We start from the raw sequence: 9,051 nt of genomic DNA on the forward strand, positions 1-9,051 counted from the left end.
TTATTTATATGCATAAAGCACAGAATAATTTGTGAAAGAAAATGCATATTGACTGTTGGAGTACACTGGACACAACGTGAAAGCATTCCATTCCGGTTAACTTGTGCATCTACCCAGACGAAACATATACACGATACAAAGAAATCTTATGAAAAACATTAGTTTAAGAAAATCGACACCGAAGTCTCTCATTTAACGGTTGTCATGCTACACGAATAAATGAGCGCCAACTGCGTTTACTGGTCGTTAGATTCACTCCCTTACCATCACAATTCCCAAAAGCAGACAAAGAAAATGTCAAGGTTTTGCCGAGCAGGGAGGTTGGCATAACACACATTGTTCAAGGTACGTCCTTGTTTGCAAGAGCGTTTGGCTGTTGCTCTCTTCAGAACGTTACAACCTTTCAGGGACACCCTAGACGGATCAGGAAGTGGCAGACCACTATGACAACCAACAAAGAACCTGCTGACATTTCATTGGCTGACGGTGACGTCATCTACATCAGCCGAGTCTACATCTTTCTTCCAGGCCTTTGTCGTGACATGGCAGCCATTGACGTGGCAACATTGGTAGAACAGGTTGTTTACGGACGAGACTTATTCCAGCAGGTTCCAGGTTGTTTACAGTGAGACTAAATCAAACAGGTGCCAGGTTGTTTACAGACAAGAATATAACAAAACAGTTTCCAGGTTGTTTACAGACGGGATTTAATCCCACAGGTTCCAGGTAGTTGACGGACGAGACTAAATCCAACAGGCTCCAGGTTGTTTACGGGCGAGACTAAATCCAACAGGTTCATTGTTATTTACGGAGGAGACTAAATCCATCAGGTTCCAGGTTGTTTACGGAGGCGACTAAATCCATCAGGTTCCTTGTTATTTACGGACGAGACTAAATCCATCAGGTTCCAGGTTGTTTACGGACGAGACTAAATCCATCAGGTTACAGGTTGTTCACGGACGAGACTAAATCCATCAGGTTCCAGGTTGTTTACGGACGAGACTAAATCCATCAGGTTCCTAGTTATTTACGGAGGAGACTAAATCCACCAGGTTCCAGGGTGTTTACGGAGGAGACTGAATCCAACAGGTTCCAGGTTGTTTACTGAGGAGACTAAATCCATCAGGTGCCAGGTTGTTTACGGACAAGACTAAATACAAAAGGTTCCAGGTTGTTTACGGAGGAGATCCGTGTGTGTATAGTAGTGGTGAAGTAGGAGGTGGTCACGAAGAAGACATTGTCACGATGAGGAGTTGGATGTTGGGTGACATCAGTGGTCATTCATGTCAACAACCCAAAAGAACAAGGATGAAGTATCTTTGTCGTTTGTACAGCGATATCCAGCATGACAGCGCCGCATCCCAAATAACCAGGATCACACTAGACTTTCTCACTGCCAGGAACACCCCCTTCAATACAAACAATACAAACAGATTAGAGCAACTCGAACTTGCTTTACATAATGAGCGGCAACCAATACCAAGTTAATAGGCGACCCTTATCACTCACACGGTGTCGTACACCATTGCAAGGGGGAGTTTACACTAGTTCAGTATTGTTGGCTTCAATCCAATGTTAAAATAGTGTTTGAATGTTGAACGAGATTAATTCAACTGTTCCCACCAAGGAAATCGTTGATACAATGCATAATACGATTATGGATGAATGGCGTCTCACAAACACATCATGATCACATAGCCAATGCATGGGAGAGTTGAAAACGCACTGAGGAATGAATAAAGGTTTTTGCACGCTGGGATTCAGGATTTCTGACTCAAGTTCAGGAAAGCTCTAGGTTCATCATATCTCGTGAGAGTTTAAGTCGTTTTGAAGCAGACCCAGATGATTTTGTTGATCGATTTGTAACCACGGATGTCTTGGGTTCACCACTATCAGCCAGAGACTTTACATCCAACGTCTCCACCTCTAAAGAAGGCAAAGTCTGCGCCATCACATTGTAAGGTCTTTGCTCCAGTTTGTTTTGGGCTTCCAAAGGTATCATACTGGTGGGCTGCATCCCATTAATGGCCAATATTATACTAATTTGCTTTGGCAGCTGCGTGAGAATATCGAGGCTAAACGTCGCGGAAAACTCACTATTTGAAAAGTGTGTTGTTCCATCAGGTAATGCACCACTGCACAAGTTTGTTGTCGCCAGTCACTGTGGTTTTGAACATCTTCCGTTTTCACCAGATTTGTCACCGTCACACTTACACCTCTTCCCGAACTCGAAGAATGAACTGTCTGGCAAGCATTATGCAAATGACCATGAAGTCATTTCCAGGTTGTGGATGACATTTTACACCAGCGGTAGGAAGCCTAAACACCTGGGGATTCAAGAACTCTAACTTCATTGTTAGAAGTGGGTCAACTCCATAAACGCAGTTAATTACAGTTAGGCTCAGAGCTTTTCAGCCAGCTTCGTATCTGGTTAGCTGATGTATTTGCAGAGGCTAAACACTGAGATCACATCATTGACGTTTACTTGGTGCTCATACAAGGATATCAAAATATGACGATTTCATTTATGTGTGGGAGAGAAAAAAACATACACCGATTGTTCGCCTTCCTGTGTAGCCTCCACTGTTATGCAGTGTGAAAGCTATATTATATATTTATGCCACAAATGGCCACTAGTGCCAAACATGATTCTATGATAATGTTTTACTTTTTGTTCTAGCGAGTTTTTTTTATATAGTTTCACTGTTTGAAAGAGTTAACTTAACATCTCACGAAGCATGTGGTGTGAAGAGAAAGTGGACACATTTTTCTGTGCATCTCTGCATAAAGCACAGTCGGTTGTACAGTTCCGAGCTCATGAGCATGTGCATGAATCAGTATCAAATAGTAATGATATCAGATGATCGCGAAAAGGCGAGCGTATCCTGCCCCATCGGTGACACCCGTCATAAACACATACAAAGGCAAGTCAATCGTACGCCTAAAAAAACATGGGAACATATAGTACAAGTCAAAATAGGGAATTGCATCGGACATCATTTTTGTCACTGATGCGTGAAATTTAAAAATGTCCTCCCCATTTCTCAATGAGGAAGTCGATCATTTCACATATTGTTTTTTCAGTAAACTTCAGATGCCATTTGCTTTCATTTTTCACAAATTGTCCTGAACCTCTTAATATAGATACGTAACTGTATCTGTGTTCACAACGTGTTGTAACAAAGGACCAATGGATCAAGGAGTTAAGTCTTTCCTTTCGTTTGTCATGTGGGATATTGTACAAAGTGGAAAAATCAAATGTTTTGACAGAATGGAACTTTTCTGAGATTGCAAAAAGTCCAGCAAATCCTTTGAGTTTTTGAGAATCCACGTGGCATTAATTCTACTTGTCTCAAATACTTTCTGTGAATATGAAGAAAGTCCTTCCTTGATTGTAATAAGGATTATGATTAGTCTTTGAGACATGGAAACATGGAAGAAATAATTTTTTAACTGTAGTTGATAGACTAAGCTGTTGCCTGAGTTGACTGTACATGTTAAAAAATATGTACGGTAATACATGTCAATCGAAGTATACACATTAGCCATTTTAACCAGCAAAAACTGTTTTCTCCCACAACACATAATCCATAGTGACAAGCAGAAATCGATCCAGTTGACGTCAATGGTATTCATCCGTATCGCCAAATAAACACATAAGACAAAGATATGACTAATTTGGGCCAGAAAGAAGTTGATCTGAATGTCAGTTGGTAAACATGGTACTATGTGTGAGAATTAAGTATTTATTACTTGCTGATGACATTTGGAGTTTTTTTTGGAACAAACCTGATCAACGCCAATGATGTTTTGTCACAAAATACATTGAACTTGAAACAGACATCGATTGATGTCTATTATATCAGTTCTTGCGGGATGGTTCTATGCCGTCTAAGGGAGTAACACTGTTTTATGTCGGTATTTTATCGGCACAAAAAATTGTTCTAGAAAATGTTGGAAAAAAATAACGATGCTACAAGTAAAATAGATTGTCTGCCACAAAAAATACATTGTTGCAAGGTGTTTTGGTAAGAAATTTTAGACTTGTGGTTTTAATTTTAAGAATATCTGGTCTTGCAGACATAGCTGAAAATTTATCTCGTCTCCATACCAGAAACCAGAATATCAAATGGTCGGTCCCTTAAGCGTGTATGTTGCCACAAGTTGTTCTCTGCCACTGGTTAAGACTCTGACCTCATGATAAATTAACAATGACGCTATGGATGTCAGTACAGGAGGTGAAGTCTTCTGATGCCTACAATATTTTAATATTAAATTTAGGCACCAGTGATTTTCTTAATTACTACCTTCAACCTTGAAATAAAGTGGTGGAGGCCTGTATGGTGGACAAATGCCCAGATTAATGTCATTACACTATTAAACGATTAAGGATGTTCTTTGATATTTTCTAATTATGTGCCATTTTCAGGCATACTATAACTCAGTCATTGAAGCAACGAGTCCATCTTGACCTCATGTTCGGCAGCAGTCAGGACCTCAAGAGGAGCCTTCAATCCTGCTTGGTGTTGGTCTTTGAGTCTTGGAAGCTTCTGGTCAATCTCACTGTAAGTCCTCCATGATTCAAATGGCCAGTTGGCTCCTCTCGGTCTTCTCAAACCTCTGCAGCACCCTGGATGTAGCATATGGATGTAGGATATGGATGTAGGATATGGATGTAGGATATGTAAGGATGTGCCCTCTGCACCACCTTGTTGAAATTAGAGTGCCATACCTCGAGATGGTTGATAGAAGATCCATTGGAAAAACAATTCAGGTTGACAGGTGACCCCATCAACTGAACGATGAATATTGACAGGTGACTCCATTGCCTGAACGATCCAAGGTGACGGGTGAATCCATCGACTGAACGATCCAAGGTGATAGGTGAACCAATCGACCGCACGATGCCTGGTGATAGGTGACTCCATTGCCTGAACGATTCAAGGTGACGGGTGAATCCATTGCCTGAACGATCCAAGGTGACGGGTGAATCCATCGACTGAACGATCCAAGGTGATAGGTGAATCCATTGCCTGAACGATCCAAGGTGAGAGGTGACTCCATTGCCTGAACGATTCAAGGTGACGGGTGAATCCATCGACTGAACGATCAAAAGTGACCGGTGAACCCATCGACCGTACGATGCATGGTGACGGGTGAATCCATCGACTGAACGATCCAAGGTGATAGGTGACTCCATTGCCTGAACAATCCAAGGTGACAGGTGACTCAATTGCCTGAACGATTCAAAGTGACGGGTAAATCCAACGACTGAACGATCAAAAGTGACCGGTGAACCAATCGACCGCACGATGCCTGGTGATAGGTGACTCCATTGCCTGAACGATTCAAGGTGACGGGTGAATCCATCGACTGAACGATGCATGTTGACAGGTGACACGTTAAGGGGACACTTCATCGTGTGTTATAGGCAGACATGTTAAATGTGGATACTATAGTGTGTTATCGTCGACACGTGTTATGGACAGACACGTTAAGTAGGGATTCCATCAAATGTTATAGGCAGACACGTTAAATGGGGATTTCATCGAGTGTTATCGTCAGCACGTTAAAGGGGCATTCCATCGTGTGTTATATGTAAATACGTTAAATGGGGATTCCGTCTAGTGTTATCGGAAGACACGCTAAATGGGGATTCTATGAGGAGTGTTACCGGGAACATCGAAATGAAATTTGTCGTTCGAATTGATCAGGTTTGATAGATGTCCGCGTATTTAACGACAATGTTGTACACACACACAAACATGCGTTGCTGAGAAAAACATGACTCTTGGCGAATAACTGCCATTAGGAACCTCATTTAAAAAAAGCAAACACCAGCAAATGGCCCTCACCAATGTGATATAGTAAAAGGCCACTAATGTGAAAGTTTAATAATTGTATATGCCACTATAATCTTTCCTCGTTACTCATTTCTTACGGCATTGAACAGTAAAACATGTCAATAGCATTTGTTTTCCGGCTGCCGTCGCATGGCAGGAGTACTGCTGTGCGGCGTCATACAGCAAACACTTATTTGTGTATGCAAATTGTGTGAGTGGCGGATGCAACCGGTAGGGCAGGACATGCTTACCATGTTCGCAAACACCTGGTGTCATCACTGGTTTTCACTGATCCATTTGTATATTTTTCACTGCTATTTCGACATTTACGCCGATTGGAATCTGTTTCGGTGGACAGTCGAGACGGGTTATTCTCTGGCATTGATGTAACATGTTGACCCACCTGTGGGTGAGATAACTGGTATCAAACATGTGAGATCGAAATCCAGGTCCGTGATTGGCTACTCCATGGTGATGACCTGAGATCAGATTATGACGGACTACGTTCCTGAATGTAATTGATTGACACATTTCTCGTGCTTCAGGCGACACCTTACCGTTTGGGAGTGTTTAATAAATGTTCTTTGATCTTATATAGTTTGCATTATCATCATTGCCTTGATAATCCAGAGACGTGGCTGAAAGGTAGAGTAGAGTAGTAAGCAGTAAGTCGGGTGACGTCACTCACGACCGTTGTGTTGTATATATATTAATGCGTCACATCGATCAATTGAATACACAAACTACATGTATGCATCTGTTCGATGATGACATGGTGTGCATTTAGGATGTGTAAGAAACAGATTATTGCACAGATTATATCCGCTGTAACATACCATTTATCTTGCAAGGATTTGTTAAACAATGTATCCAGCTCTATTTCGCTCGTTTTGAACCAACAAGGTAAATGGTATTTGATTAGACACTTGTGTAGTAATCTCTCCCTATGTATAATCCGAGGACAGAAATGCAGGTGCAAGGTTCGAAGGGTTGAAGCAGTGGGGGTTTATGGTTAACATTTAATTGATGTAAACTTGCGATTAAGCAAATGTGAGTCAGTTTGGTTAAATGCCTATTTATATATCAGTACAGTTATATCACGGCGTGAAAACCAGAACACAGCGCAGGCCATTACATTAAGACAATAAGTAAAATCTCTTGAAGGTTGGTAATCGTGGTGAATGTGGCATTAGAACCCACGACCATCTGACTGCACATCAAACTGCTATAGCTTAGGCCAATGGTTAAACCGTGCTCTTGTGTAATAAGGAAGGCGTGTGTATAATAAGGAAACATAAGGACAGTGAGGTGTCATCTAATACATCAGGTGGTGGTGGTTATGGGCCGGGAACGCCGAACTCATAATTCGAAGGATTCTGCTGTTTGTACCATAGGCGCCAAATCGATGGATAAGCTGTGAGTGCGGTGAACCGTGAATGCATACCGCTTTATGATATAAACGAGGCATACAGAAATACATTATTCATAATGGTACAGATTACGATATTAATATTTGACAGCTAATTTGGGGTGAGTCCGCACGATGTGGATGTGTTTACAGATGAAGGGCTTAAGAAGATCTGTGTCAAGACCATATCACAAACTTTCAAAGTCAAGGTTATCTTAAAATATAGTTAAAAATAAACCTAAATGATATTCAGTAGCAATTCTGGATAGTTGTAAGAGATAAATCTTCCAAAGGATCCACGTATAGAATTGTAACAAATGAATGTTTAAGTATTGTAAAGTATTTAATTAATACAGACGGAAACACTCGCAGAATTTTGCTGAAGTTCATAACCTCTAATCACAATTTACCAGTTGAAACAGGCAGGTGGAACAACAAACACTTAGCTGAAAGAAAATGCCCATATGACAAAGCTGATGAATTTCACTATTTGTTTATGTGTCCTTCATTTGAACAAGAGAGGAAACAACTCACTCATAAATAGTATTATATGAAACCTAACATGTTTAAAATTAATTACTTTTGAATAGCTCAAGAAACATTGAGAAAACTATCTAAGTTGTGTAAAAATTATCATTAGAGTTTAAACCTGGAAAGACTAGTTCCTAAATGTTTGTAGAAATGTTCCGACTGCCTTGAAAAGAGGTTTAAGACATTGTAATATTGCTTTCAGTTCAGTCGGAACTACCTCACCTGGACAGAACATTGACATCACTATGTACATTTTAACATTCAAACAGTTTTAACATGCATTAATCAAACATGAACTACGGTAATAGGATTGATGAATGGTACTACTTTGTTCTATTTGTCTGGTACCGGGTGTGTCAATAAACCGTGTCTGGGCCCTACAGGTGCCGGGAGCGCCACTATGAGTATTCCTCCAAAATATCAAATTTGGCGCTCCCGGGCCGACGCCGGTGGTGATATCGATTTGGACTTGTGATACAGCTGCTCTTATGCCCACAAGCATACTCTTAGTTGACTATACATAGCTGGGCTAATCTATAAATGCACGTAGCCCGGGTTCCATTAGTACACTACTACGTACTACTAATACTACTACTACTACTACTACTACTACTACTACTACTACTACTACTACTACTACTAGCCTGCAACCTCGGGGTATCGCGGTACTTGTCATGTACGCTAAACGGAACAAAATGCACTCACTAATCTTTATGATTATTCGTGTTCTCTATATCAGATGTCATTTATTTTATCTAACAATGCATATTTTACTGATAAAAGTTCATTATTTACATTAGTAGCTCCGAGTAAAAGCCGGGCCTCGCGCTCTGTTTGACAAGGGAGAGAACTCCATCGTATCGCGGTACAGAGAAAAGTTGTGTATTGAGGTCCGAATTGGACAAAAAGAGGACATAATTCTACCAATCACTTGGTACGATCCTGCCAGACATCAGTGATTTGCCCAGACAAGTGCAAAGACAGCACAAGTAAAATTCTAAATGTGTTATCAGCAATAGGTATTCAATGCATATTTACCGAAAAGTCAACATCAAAATATCAGAAATGATATTTTAAGATTGTTTAAAAAAAATTAGATGGCAATAATTTGTCACAAAATGGAAAAATGTTAAAAGTCAACAATAAATAGATAAAAAGCACTCCTAGTATGGCCAAAGTATGTATTTATCTTTTGGTTACTAGTGAAGAACGTATTTCTAAGTTTGGCATTATGGCCCTTGTGATATCCCAATAGATTCTGGGCACAGA

This window comes from Haliotis rufescens, unplaced genomic scaffold (genome assembly GCF_023055435.1).
Source record: "Haliotis rufescens isolate VD_foot unplaced genomic scaffold, xgHalRufe1.0.p SCAF_4, whole genome shotgun sequence".
Lineage (NCBI taxonomy): Eukaryota > Metazoa > Mollusca > Gastropoda > Lepetellida > Haliotidae > Haliotis > Haliotis rufescens.